Genomic DNA, 13,407 nt, shown 5'->3' with positions numbered 1-13,407 from the left:
CTCAACAAAAACGGCTATTTTTATAGCCACAAATCTTTTAAAACATTACTTTGTGCACGCTTCCAAATTACACAATGTGTAAAGTCTTGTCACAGTTACATTTATTGCTATACGATACTATGTCATATATGACACAAAAAAAATTTAGAAATACTTTGTAGGGTTAATTTGCCTGGGAGTGTTTCCGTGAAAAGCTGGGTTAAGTTAAATGTAAGCAATAACATGGATCAATGTACTTGTCTTTTCTGCAAGTACAGCTAATAATACGTATGAAAAGTGAAGCTAATCCACACACACATGGGGAAGTATTTTAAATGTAGGCTAGTGTTCTTAAGCACATTATTTAGAAGTTTTATTAACTTCGGTTAACTTGTAGTGACGCCAAGTAAATGTTTTTTTAAAGATGTGTGGTCTTAAAAAAGACCGTTTGTGTTTGGTAGACGTTGGTTTACTTGCTGCTTGTGTATTTTGTGACGGCTTTTGTTCCTTCACTGACTGCGTGTTTTGCAAGTTCTCCAGGCAAGAGAAGACGTACTGCGGTTTGAATTTCACGAGAAGAGATGGTCGACTTTTTGTTTTGAAGAGCCAAACGCGAAGCTTCGGAAGCAATGCGCTCAAAGATGTCGTTGACAAATGAGTTCATGATGCTCATAGCTTTGCTTGAAACTCCGACATCTGGGTGAACTTGTTTCAAAACATTGTAGATGTAAATAGCATAACTTTCCTTTCTCTTTCTCTTGCGTTTCTTTTCACCAGTTCCACCAATCTTTCCTCCTTTTTTGCCGGCTCTTTTTTCACCTTTCTTGGCTACTTTAGGTGCCTGTTTTCCTCCTTTAGCTGCTGCGTCAGACATGGTTAAAAATTTTTGCTACTTAACTTGTAAATAAGCATTAAACTGCAAGTCAAAACTTTTTGTTTATAAGTAAAAAAATCGGATCGAATTCGATCCGAAAACGCCGATACGCAATTTAATTGGTTAAAAAAAAAATCTTTTGTTTAATACTTAATTATGATTGGTTAAAAAAACATGATTTCGATCCTATTTTTATGATGAAAAAACGAGTAAAGTTTATTTCGTTAACACTTACGTTAAATATTCGTACGTTTTTGTATTAACTTACAAATCAAATCGCAGTTATGTCTGGACGTGGAAAAGGTGGAAAAGCTAAGGCTAAAGCCAAGACAAGATCCTCAAGAGCTGGACTTCAATTTCCAGTCGGTAGAGTGCATAGATTCCTTCGTAGAGGGCACTATGCTAACCGAATTGGATCTGGAGCACCAGTTTACTTAGCAGCCGTCTTGGAATATTTATCTGCTGAGATATTGGAGTTGGCTGGTAACGCAGCAAGAGACAACAAAAAAGCTAGGATTATTCCAAGACATTTACAATTGGCTGTTCGTAATGATGAAGAATTAAACAAACTTTTGAGCGGTGTAACCATTGCAGCTGGTGGTGTTTTGCCAAACATTCAAGCTGTCTTACTCCCAAAGAAGAACGACAAAGGACAGAAGAAGTAAACCGCTACACTCAGAAAACAACGGCTATTTTTATAGCCACACATCTTTAAAAAAACATTGTTTTTTTCACAAAACTATAACCTTAAAGTCTAATAGATAATCCATGCATACGCCTTGTCCTAAGTAACTCAAAGAAATTAAATAAAAAAATTTGATCACAACGTCAAAATAAATTGCACGTATTTGCACCTACTAATGTCTACGGCCATACCACGATGAACACACCCGTTCTCGTCTGATCACGGAAGTTAAGCATCGTCGGGCCGGGATAGTACTTGGATGGGGGACCGCCTGGGAACTCCCGGTGTCGTAGGCTTTTCATTTTCATTTGCTGTGATATATTTCTTGTTATAACAATTAAGGAACGTGGCGGTTGTTGAAAGTGTTTCCTATGACATTTTCCTACGACATTTTCAGGTGATAGTACGAGAAAAAAGAGCTTTCAAATGCATACAAACTCGATCTATTGCCGATCATCCAATAACCCTGACGGAATGGCAAATAAAATAAAATTCCGCCGCCTTCCGAGGACTTATATCGCAATCACGTTTCGTAACAGCCAAGCGAGGTTTTACCTTAGCGTTTAAGTCACCACCGACATTTGGCCGCGCAACTTTTCTAAGCTCATTCATTTTGACTTAAGGAGGGGGCGAGCGCGGACGCAGGCCCCCACTACCAGAAATTGTACGGTCGAGTTACTGACGTTTGCAGTAATCGCAGAGGTCAGCCCAAGCGTAGTGCAATGCAAGAGCCTCACTCTGGAAGAAAACCCTCATTGATCAGTCTTTACTTCCCCGTCAGGTAAGTATGAGTTGGAACTGCACCGTAGCATGAGGGTACCCTTCAAAGTTTGTTAATGCTTGTGGCTTGAGTGTGTTATAAACTGCCGTGTCGCGGGGCATAGGCTGTATTCTCCCCCAGTGTACGCGTTTTGTTCCCGCCGTAGACTATGCAGAGTGCCGTCGGAAAGAGGACTGCTATTATTCTTTTATTGCTTATGTGGGCCGCCATCGGTAATAGTGCAACACCAAGGCAACCCGTGGTCACGGCGTGAATGAATCCACCTCCATGACCCAAGGCCAAAAATCAGATTAATATACTGACCATTCAGAGAATGGCCTACCAGATATTAAACTGATAAGAACAGATACTACACTTGATCTTAGCCATTAGGCCGAGAAGCGATAAAGAACAAGCGTTGCCATGATAGGCATCGTCCACACACCGTAACTGCTTGTGGAGCATGTCACGTTACTGTAAAGCTTACAACTGTCACCGCGTACGGATGGACGGCGACATAGTAAAAATCACGGCTGTTGATTTAGCCGTAGGATGGAGAGCGACTGTAGCGAGTGGATGGTAACTTACATGAATGCTAACAAAGGCGACGATACTAAGTGCGTGATATTACTTTCCAATATGTCTGCGTACATTCCGTTTATCAACGCATTACGCCAGAACGTGCGCGCGCGTTACACAGTAGACCATGCAGCCGAAATGCGACAGTGCGACCCTGCCAGGAGTCGAACCTGGAATCCCCTGATTCGTAGTCAGATGCCTTATCCATTGGGCCACAGGGCCATGCTTATGACTTCGCCCCATCGTCATTTTGGCTTGCGCATTCGTTTTACTTACGACAGAATTCTTCGTGTTTGTAGCCATGAAAGAAAGGGACTTCTGTGAGTGAATTTTTTTACTGTGGTCTAATAAAAAAGTCGAAACGCAGTGCCCAATATATGAATTGCTCCTAATAGCCGGAAACAGGCCGTGTCGATGATGTAGGCCGACATACGCAACGCAAACCAAAGAACGCTTTATGAAAATCCTAACACGAGCGCGGAAGAAGCCCAAATTAACAGACTAGATGTAATGCTGAAGACCTCAAACTCCAGCAGCTTCTCTTGCAGACTATTGCGTCGTACTACAAATAAAAATTAACATGCTTTCGCATAGTCGCGGCACCCAAAACGGACATTATACGATGTACAGAAACACACATTTCTGTTTTCGCGCCAAATCAATTCCCGGGAGTGGTACTTTTACGTCCGCATACTTCGCACCGTCTTAAATTATATCTCATTTACACGGTAATGTTTAGTATACTTCTACTGTGATAACAAGCATCGTTTATCGTTGGATTGTTGTAAGAAAACATTAAAAATGAGTGAAGCAGCTTCTCCAAAGAAAATCGCACCCAAGAAGAAACCTGCTGCAAAGAAGACAGCTGATCACCCTAAATATGTGGACATGATCAAGGCTGCTATCGCTACCCTAAAGGAACGCGGTGGTTCATCTCGCCAAGCTATTACAAAATATATTCATGCAAATTACAAAGTTGCTGAAAACTCAGATCATCATCTGAAAATGGCTCTTAAACGAGGAGTAACATCAGGCGATTTGATTCAAACTAAAGGCACTGGTGCTTCTGGATCATTCAAGCTAGGTCAGGTAAAAAAAGAAAAACCTAAGAAAAAGGCCGCAGCAAAAAAGCCAACGGCAAAGAAGCCTACTGCAAAGAAAAGTACACCAAAAAAGAAGCCAGCAAAGAAGAGCACGCCAAAGAAAGCAGCAAAGAAGCCTGCCACAAAGAAAGCCTCGGCTAAGAAACCAGCAGCTAAGAAACCCACAAAGAAGCCTGTTGCTAAAAAACCTGCAGCAAAGAAGGTCAAAAAGACTCCCAAAAAGGCAGCAAAGAAGACCGCAAAAAAATAATTTGTGTGTATCTGGCTATTACATTAACAAACGGCTATTTTTATAGCCACACATTTACAAAAAAACATTATCTTGGTACAAAGTTAAACTTGTTTAAGTCACTTAAACAGTTAAAAAAGAGTAAATTTAAGATTAGATTCCCTAAGTTTAAGTATTTTCGTTTTTAAATTTCTTATTTTCTTGCTTTTACTTTTCTTGCCCTTCATATTTTTAACATTGTCAAACTTTATGTAGCATAAAATTTTTATGTAGCATAAAATTTAAACAGAAAGCAGGACAAAGTTTGATATAAAAAGCTAGCCGTAATATTTTTTATGGATGTGTGGCTATAAAAATAGCCGTTTTTTGTTTGGTAAGATGCTTAGGCACGTTCCCCACGAATTCTTCTTGCCAACTGGATGTCTTTAGGCATGATTGTAACTCGTTTTGCGTGAATGGCACACAAGTTAGTATCCTCGAACAAGCCAACAAGGTACGCTTCAGAAGCCTCTTGCAGAGCCATAACGGCTGTGCTCTGGAATCGCAGATCTGTTTTGAAGTCCTGAGCAATTTCTCGCACAAGACGCTGGAAAGGCAACTTGCGGATCAAGAGCTCGGTTGACTTCTGGTATCTTCTGATTTCTCTGAGAGCAACTGTACCAGGTCTGTAACGATGTGGTTTTTTCACTCCTCCAGTAGCTGGTGCGCTTTTCCTCGCAGCTTTAGTGGCGAGTTGTTTTCGTGGAGCCTTTCCTCCAGTAGATTTACGTGCAGTTTGCTTTGTACGAGCCATATTTTAAGAAGTCGATGTAGTACGGATACACAAGACGGTCTAAAATGCACTATCGCGCCAAAGTTTTATTTCTCATATTGATTGACAGCTAAGGTTCAAAACAAACCATTTGATTGGTGCTAAGAAAGTAATTTCTGATTGGCTGCATAATGACATTACGCTCATTACTTTAACATTTTTATAAAATCTGTGTTTTTTGGCTACGGGAAAACGGCTGTATCTTCTGATACACAAAAGCTTTTGACTTTTTTTTTTTTAGTAAGTAGCAGAAGGTTTGGCGAATTCCAACGATGCCAAATTTATTGCCTTACTGAAACATTAAGACCACGAATTTTTAAAAAAACTACAGTTTTACTTAAAAAAATGTACAAAATGTTCGGAACATTTTGTAATGACGCAACTCTATTGGTTAATTAGGGTGTTTCCACGAGCAGTAGGTAATTTTATGGCCTCTTTTTAAAGCTGTCTGAATTCTGTTAACTCAAACGTTGTTTTTGTACTCGTTCTGTACGCAACTATATCAATATGTCTGGACGCGGAAAAGGAGGTAAAGGATTGGGAAAAGGAGGTGCTAAACGTCACCGAAAAATTCTTCGTGATAACATTCAGGGAATCACAAAACCTGCTATTCGGCGTCTTGCTCGACGAGGTGGTGTCAAACGTATCTCTGGCCTTATCTATGAGGAAACCAGAGGTGTACTGAAGGTTTTCTTAGAGAATGTTATTCGTGATGCTGTAACCTACACAGAGCACGCTAAACGCAAGACCGTTACCGCTATGGATGTTGTTTATGCCTTAAAACGTCAAGGAAGAACTCTTTACGGATTCGGAGGTTAAGCGTTGTCATTGCTCAACAAAAACGGCTATTTTTATAGCCACAAATCTTTTAAAACATTACTTTGTGCACGCTTCCAAATTACACAATGTGTAAAGTCTTGTCACAGTTACATTTATTGCTATACGATACTATGTCATATATGACACAAAAAAAAATTTAGAAATACTTTGTAGGGTTAATTTGCCTGGGAGTGTTTCCGTGAAAAGCTGGGTTAAGTTAAATGTAAGCAATAACATGGATCAATGTACTTGTCTTTTCTGCAAGTACAGCTAATAATACGTATGAAAAGTGAAGCTAATCCACACACACATGGGGAAGTATTTTAAATGTAGGCTAGTGTTCTTAAGCACATTATTTAGAAGTTTTATTAACTTCGGTTAACTTGTAGTGACGCCAAGTAAATGTTTTTTTAAAGATGTGTGGTCTTAAAAAAGACCGTTTGTGTTTGGTAGACGTTGGTTTACTTGCTGCTTGTGTATTTTGTGACGGCTTTTGTTCCTTCACTGACTGCGTGTTTTGCAAGTTCTCCAGGCAAGAGAAGACGTACTGCGGTTTGAATTTCACGAGAAGAGATGGTCGACTTTTTGTTTTGAAGAGCCAAACGCGAAGCTTCGGAAGCAATGCGCTCAAAGATGTCGTTGACAAATGAGTTCATGATGCTCATAGCTTTGCTTGAAACTCCGACATCTGGGTGAACTTGTTTCAAAACATTGTAGATGTAAATAGCATAACTTTCCTTTCTCTTTCTCTTGCGTTTCTTTTCACCAGTTCCACCAATCTTTCCTCCTTTTTTGCCGGCTCTTTTTTCACCTTTCTTGGCTACTTTAGGTGCCTGTTTTCCTCCTTTAGCTGCTGCGTCAGACATGGTTAAAAATTTTTGCTACTTAACTTGTAAATAAGCATTAAACTGCAAGTCAAAACTTTTTGTTTATAAGTAAAAAAATCGGATCGAATTCGATCCGAAAACGCCGATACGCAATTTAATTGGTTAAAAAAAAAATCTTTTGTTTAATACTTAATTATGATTGGTTAAAAAAACATGATTTCGATCCTATTTTTATGATGAAAAAACGAGTAAAGTTTATTTCGTTAACACTTACGTTAAATATTCGTACGTTTTTGTATTAACTTACAAATCAAATCGCAGTTATGTCTGGACGTGGAAAAGGTGGAAAAGCTAAGGCTAAAGCCAAGACAAGATCCTCAAGAGCTGGACTTCAATTTCCAGTCGGTAGAGTGCATAGATTCCTTCGTAGAGGGCACTATGCTAACCGAATTGGATCTGGAGCACCAGTTTACTTAGCAGCCGTCTTGGAATATTTATCTGCTGAGATATTGGAGTTGGCTGGTAACGCAGCAAGAGACAACAAAAAAGCTAGGATTATTCCAAGACATTTACAATTGGCTGTTCGTAATGATGAAGAATTAAACAAACTTTTGAGCGGTGTAACCATTGCAGCTGGTGGTGTTTTGCCAAACATTCAAGCTGTCTTACTCCCAAAGAAGAACGACAAAGGACAGAAGAAGTAAACCGCTACACTCAGAAAACAACGGCTATTTTTATAGCCACACATCTTTAAAAAAACATTGTTTTTTTCACAAAACTATAACCTTAAAGTCTAATAGATAATCCATGCATACGCCTTGTCCTAAGTAACTCAAAGAAATTAAATAAAAAAATTTGATCACAACGTCAAAATAAATTGCACGTATTTGCACCTACTAATGTCTACGGCCATACCACGATGAACACACCCGTTCTCGTCTGATCACGGAAGTTAAGCATCGTCGGGCCGGGATAGTACTTGGATGGGGGACCGCCTGGGAACTCCCGGTGTCGTAGGCTTTTCATTTTCATTTGCTGTGATATATTTCTTGTTATAACAATTAAGGAACGTGGCGGTTGTTGAAAGTGTTTCCTATGACATTTTCCTACGACATTTTCAGGTGATAGTACGAGAAAAAAGAGCTTTCAAATGCATACAAACTCGATCTATTGCCGATCATCCAATAACCCTGACGGAATGGCAAATAAAATAAAATTCCGCCGCCTTCCGAGGACTTATATCGCAATCACGTTTCGTAACAGCCAAGCGAGGTTTTACCTTAGCGTTTAAGTCACCACCGACATTTGGCCGCGCAACTTTTCTAAGCTCATTCATTTTGACTTAAGGAGGGGGCGAGCGCGGACGCAGGCCCCCACTACCAGAAATTGTACGGTCGAGTTACTGACGTTTGCAGTAATCGCAGAGGTCAGCCCAAGCGTAGTGCAATGCAAGAGCCTCACTCTGGAAGAAAACCCTCATTGATCAGTCTTTACTTCCCCGTCAGGTAAGTATGAGTTGGAACTGCACCGTAGCATGAGGGTACCCTTCAAAGTTTGTTAATGCTTGTGGCTTGAGTGTGTTATAAACTGCCGTGTCGCGGGGCATAGGCTGTATTCTCCCCCAGTGTACGCGTTTTGTTCCCGCCGTAGACTATGCAGAGTGCCGTCGGAAAGAGGACTGCTATTATTCTTTTATTGCTTATGTGGGCCGCCATCGGTAATAGTGCAACACCAAGGCAACCCGTGGTCACGGCGTGAATGAATCCACCTCCATGACCCAAGGCCAAAAATCAGATTAATATACTGACCATTCAGAGAATGGCCTACCAGATATTAAACTGATAAGAACAGATACTACACTTGATCTTAGCCATTAGGCCGAGAAGCGATAAAGAACAAGCGTTGCCATGATAGGCATCGTCCACACACCGTAACTGCTTGTGGAGCATGTCACGTTACTGTAAAGCTTACAACTGTCACCGCGTACGGATGGACGGCGACATAGTAAAAATCACGGCTGTTGATTTAGCCGTAGGATGGAGAGCGACTGTAGCGAGTGGATGGTAACTTACATGAATGCTAACAAAGGCGACGATACTAAGTGCGTGATATTACTTTCCAATATGTCTGCGTACATTCCGTTTATCAACGCATTACGCCAGAACGTGCGCGCGCGTTACACAGTAGACCATGCAGCCGAAATGCGACAGTGCGACCCTGCCAGGAGTCGAACCTGGAATCCCCTGATTCGTAGTCAGATGCCTTATCCATTGGGCCACAGGGCCATGCTTATGACTTCGCCCCATCGTCATTTTGGCTTGCGCATTCGTTTTACTTACGACAGAATTCTTCGTGTTTGTAGCCATGAAAGAAAGGGACTTCTGTGAGTGAATTTTTTTACTGTGGTCTAATAAAAAAGTCGAAACGCAGTGCCCAATATATGAATTGCTCCTAATAGCCGGAAACAGGCCGTGTCGATGATGTAGGCCGACATACGCAACGCAAACCAAAGAACGCTTTATGAAAATCCTAACACGAGCGCGGAAGAAGCCCAAATTAACAGACTAGATGTAATGCTGAAGACCTCAAACTCCAGCAGCTTCTCTTGCAGACTATTGCGTCGTACTACAAATAAAAATTAACATGCTTTCGCATAGTCGCGGCACCCAAAACGGACATTATACGATGTACAGAAACACACATTTCTGTTTTCGCGCCAAATCAATTCCCGGGAGTGGTACTTTTACGTCCGCATACTTCGCACCGTCTTAAATTATATCTCATTTACACGGTAATGTTTAGTATACTTCTACTGTGATAACAAGCATCGTTTATCGTTGGATTGTTGTAAGAAAACATTAAAAATGAGTGAAGCAGCTTCTCCAAAGAAAATCGCACCCAAGAAGAAACCTGCTGCAAAGAAGACAGCTGATCACCCTAAATATGTGGACATGATCAAGGCTGCTATCGCTACCCTAAAGGAACGCGGTGGTTCATCTCGCCAAGCTATTACAAAATATATTCATGCAAATTACAAAGTTGCTGAAAACTCAGATCATCATCTGAAAATGGCTCTTAAACGAGGAGTAACATCAGGCGATTTGATTCAAACTAAAGGCACTGGTGCTTCTGGATCATTCAAGCTAGGTCAGGTAAAAAAAGAAAAACCTAAGAAAAAGGCCGCAGCAAAAAAGCCAACGGCAAAGAAGCCTACTGCAAAGAAAAGTACACCAAAAAAGAAGCCAGCAAAGAAGAGCACGCCAAAGAAAGCAGCAAAGAAGCCTGCCACAAAGAAAGCCTCGGCTAAGAAACCAGCAGCTAAGAAACCCACAAAGAAGCCTGTTGCTAAAAAACCTGCAGCAAAGAAGGTCAAAAAGACTCCCAAAAAGGCAGCAAAGAAGACCGCAAAAAAATAATTTGTGTGTATCTGGCTATTACATTAACAAACGGCTATTTTTATAGCCACACATTTACAAAAAAACATTATCTTGGTACAAAGTTAAACTTGTTTAAGTCACTTAAACAGTTAAAAAAGAGTAAATTTAAGATTAGATTCCCTAAGTTTAAGTATTTTCGTTTTTAAATTTCTTATTTTCTTGCTTTTACTTTTCTTGCCCTTCATATTTTTAACATTGTCAAACTTTATGTAGCATAAAATTTTTATGTAGCATAAAATTTAAACAGAAAGCAGGACAAAGTTTGATATAAAAAGCTAGCCGTAATATTTTTTATGGATGTGTGGCTATAAAAATAGCCGTTTTTTGTTTGGTAAGATGCTTAGGCACGTTCCCCACGAATTCTTCTTGCCAACTGGATGTCTTTAGGCATGATTGTAACTCGTTTTGCGTGAATGGCACACAAGTTAGTATCCTCGAACAAGCCAACAAGGTACGCTTCAGAAGCCTCTTGCAGAGCCATAACGGCTGTGCTCTGGAATCGCAGATCTGTTTTGAAGTCCTGAGCAATTTCTCGCACAAGACGCTGGAAAGGCAACTTGCGGATCAAGAGCTCGGTTGACTTCTGGTATCTTCTGATTTCTCTGAGAGCAACTGTACCAGGTCTGTAACGATGTGGTTTTTTCACTCCTCCAGTAGCTGGTGCGCTTTTCCTCGCAGCTTTAGTGGCGAGTTGTTTTCGTGGAGCCTTTCCTCCAGTAGATTTACGTGCAGTTTGCTTTGTACGAGCCATATTTTAAGAAGTCGATGTAGTACGGATACACAAGACGGTCTAAAATGCACTATCGCGCCAAAGTTTTATTTCTCATATTGATTGACAGCTAAGGTTCAAAACAAACCATTTGATTGGTGCTAAGAAAGTAATTTCTGATTGGCTGCATAATGACATTACGCTCATTACTTTAACATTTTTATAAAATCTGTGTTTTTTGGCTACGGGAAAACGGCTGTATCTTCTGATACACAAAAGCTTTTGACTTTTTTTTTTTTTAGTAAGTAGCAGAAGGTTTGGCGAATTCCAACGATGCCAAATTTATTGCCTTACTGAAACATTAAGACCACGAATTTTTAAAAAAACTACAGTTTTACTTAAAAAAATGTACAAAATGTTCGGAACATTTTGTAATGACGCAACTCTATTGGTTAATTAGGGTGTTTCCACGAGCAGTAGGTAATTTTATGGCCTCTTTTTAAAGCTGTCTGAATTCTGTTAACTCAAACGTTGTTTTTGTACTCGTTCTGTACGCAACTATATCAATATGTCTGGACGCGGAAAAGGAGGTAAAGGATTGGGAAAAGGAGGTGCTAAACGTCACCGAAAAATTCTTCGTGATAACATTCAGGGAATCACAAAACCTGCTATTCGGCGTCTTGCTCGACGAGGTGGTGTCAAACGTATCTCTGGCCTTATCTATGAGGAAACCAGAGGTGTACTGAAGGTTTTCTTAGAGAATGTTATTCGTGATGCTGTAACCTACACAGAGCACGCTAAACGCAAGACCGTTACCGCTATGGATGTTGTTTATGCCTTAAAACGTCAAGGAAGAACTCTTTACGGATTCGGAGGTTAAGCGTTGTCATTGCTCAACAAAAACGGCTATTTTTATAGCCACAAATCTTTTAAAACATTACTTTGTGCACGCTTCCAAATTACACAATGTGTAAAGTCTTGTCACAGTTACATTTATTGCTATACGATACTATGTCATATATGACACAAAAAAAATTTAGAAATACTTTGTAGGGTTAATTTGCCTGGGAGTGTTTCCGTGAAAAGCTGGGTTAAGTTAAATGTAAGCAATAACATGGATCAATGTACTTGTCTTTTCTGCAAGTACAGCTAATAATACGTATGAAAAGTGAAGCTAATCCACACACACATGGGGAAGTATTTTAAATGTAGGCTAGTGTTCTTAAGCACATTATTTAGAAGTTTTATTAACTTCGGTTAACTTGTAGTGACGCCAAGTAAATGTTTTTTTAAAGATGTGTGGTCTTAAAAAAGACCGTTTGTGTTTGGTAGACGTTGGTTTACTTGCTGCTTGTGTATTTTGTGACGGCTTTTGTTCCTTCACTGACTGCGTGTTTTGCAAGTTCTCCAGGCAAGAGAAGACGTACTGCGGTTTGAATTTCACGAGAAGAGATGGTCGACTTTTTGTTTTGAAGAGCCAAACGCGAAGCTTCGGAAGCAATGCGCTCAAAGATGTCGTTGACAAATGAGTTCATGATGCTCATAGCTTTGCTTGAAACTCCGACATCTGGGTGAACTTGTTTCAAAACATTGTAGATGTAAATAGCATAACTTTCCTTTCTCTTTCTCTTGCGTTTCTTTTCACCAGTTCCACCAATCTTTCCTCCTTTTTTGCCGGCTCTTTTTTCACCTTTCTTGGCTACTTTAGGTGCCTGTTTTCCTCCTTTAGCTGCTGCGTCAGACATGGTTAAAAATTTTTGCTACTTAACTTGTAAATAAGCATTAAACTGCAAGTCAAAACTTTTTGTTTATAAGTAAAAAAATCGGATCGAATTCGATCCGAAAACGCCGATACGCAATTTAATTGGTTAAAAAAAAAATCTTTTGTTTAATACTTAATTATGATTGGTTAAAAAAACATGATTTCGATCCTATTTTTATGATGAAAAAACGAGTAAAGTTTATTTCGTTAACACTTACGTTAAATATTCGTACGTTTTTGTATTAACTTACAAATCAAATCGCAGTTATGTCTGGACGTGGAAAAGGTGGAAAAGCTAAGGCTAAAGCCAAGACAAGATCCTCAAGAGCTGGACTTCAATTTCCAGTCGGTAGAGTGCATAGATTCCTTCGTAGAGGGCACTATGCTAACCGAATTGGATCTGGAGCACCAGTTTACTTAGCAGCCGTCTTGGAATATTTATCTGCTGAGATATTGGAGTTGGCTGGTAACGCAGCAAGAGACAACAAAAAAGCTAGGATTATTCCAAGACATTTACAATTGGCTGTTCGTAATGATGAAGAATTAAACAAACTTTTGAGCGGTGTAACCATTGCAGCTGGTGGTGTTTTGCCAAACATTCAAGCTGTCTTACTCCCAAAGAAGAACGACAAAGGACAGAAGAAGTAAACCGCTACACTCAGAAAACAACGGCTATTTTTATAGCCACACATCTTTAAAAAAACATTGTTTTTTTCACAAAACTATAACCTTAAAGTCTAATAGATAATCCATGCATACGCCTTGTCCTAAGTAACTCAAAGAAATTAAATAAAAAAATTTGATCACAACGTCAAAATAAATTGCACGTATTT

At 39.8% G+C, this 13,407-nt stretch overlaps 6 non-coding genes across 6 annotated transcripts; 2 read left to right on the top strand and 4 right to left on the bottom strand.

The window, feature by feature from the left end:
- The first annotated feature begins 1,715 nt into the window (after positions 1 to 1,715).
- LOC130658051 (5S ribosomal RNA) lies at positions 1,716 to 1,834 on the top strand. Its single transcript, XR_008985269.1, has one exon. It is a non-coding gene; the product is annotated as a 5S ribosomal RNA (ribosomal RNA).
- Positions 1,835 to 2,162: 328 nt separating this feature from the next.
- On the bottom strand, positions 2,163 to 2,327 carry LOC130660009 (U1 spliceosomal RNA). The gene has a single exon (XR_008987212.1). It is a non-coding gene; the product is annotated as a U1 spliceosomal RNA (small nuclear RNA).
- A 185-nt stretch (positions 2,328 to 2,512) lies between these two features.
- Positions 2,513 to 2,704, bottom strand: LOC130661058 (U2 spliceosomal RNA). Its single transcript, XR_008988254.1, has one exon. It is a non-coding gene; the product is annotated as a U2 spliceosomal RNA (small nuclear RNA).
- Positions 2,705 to 7,567: 4,863 nt separating this feature from the next.
- On the top strand, positions 7,568 to 7,686 carry LOC130658050 (5S ribosomal RNA). The gene has a single exon (XR_008985268.1). It is a non-coding gene; the product is annotated as a 5S ribosomal RNA (ribosomal RNA).
- Positions 7,687 to 8,014: 328 nt separating this feature from the next.
- On the bottom strand, positions 8,015 to 8,179 carry LOC130660008 (U1 spliceosomal RNA). Its single transcript, XR_008987211.1, has one exon. It is a non-coding gene; the product is annotated as a U1 spliceosomal RNA (small nuclear RNA).
- Positions 8,180 to 8,364: 185 nt separating this feature from the next.
- LOC130661057 (U2 spliceosomal RNA) lies at positions 8,365 to 8,556 on the bottom strand. Its single transcript, XR_008988253.1, has one exon. It is a non-coding gene; the product is annotated as a U2 spliceosomal RNA (small nuclear RNA).
- Positions 8,557 to 13,407: the final 4,851 nt, after the last annotated feature.

Source organism: Hydractinia symbiolongicarpus, chromosome 9 (genome assembly GCF_029227915.1).
Source record: "Hydractinia symbiolongicarpus strain clone_291-10 chromosome 9, HSymV2.1, whole genome shotgun sequence".
In the NCBI taxonomy this organism is placed as follows: Eukaryota; Metazoa; Cnidaria; class Hydrozoa; order Anthoathecata; family Hydractiniidae; genus Hydractinia; species Hydractinia symbiolongicarpus.
This window is presented reverse-complemented; position numbering and strand designations above follow the sequence as displayed.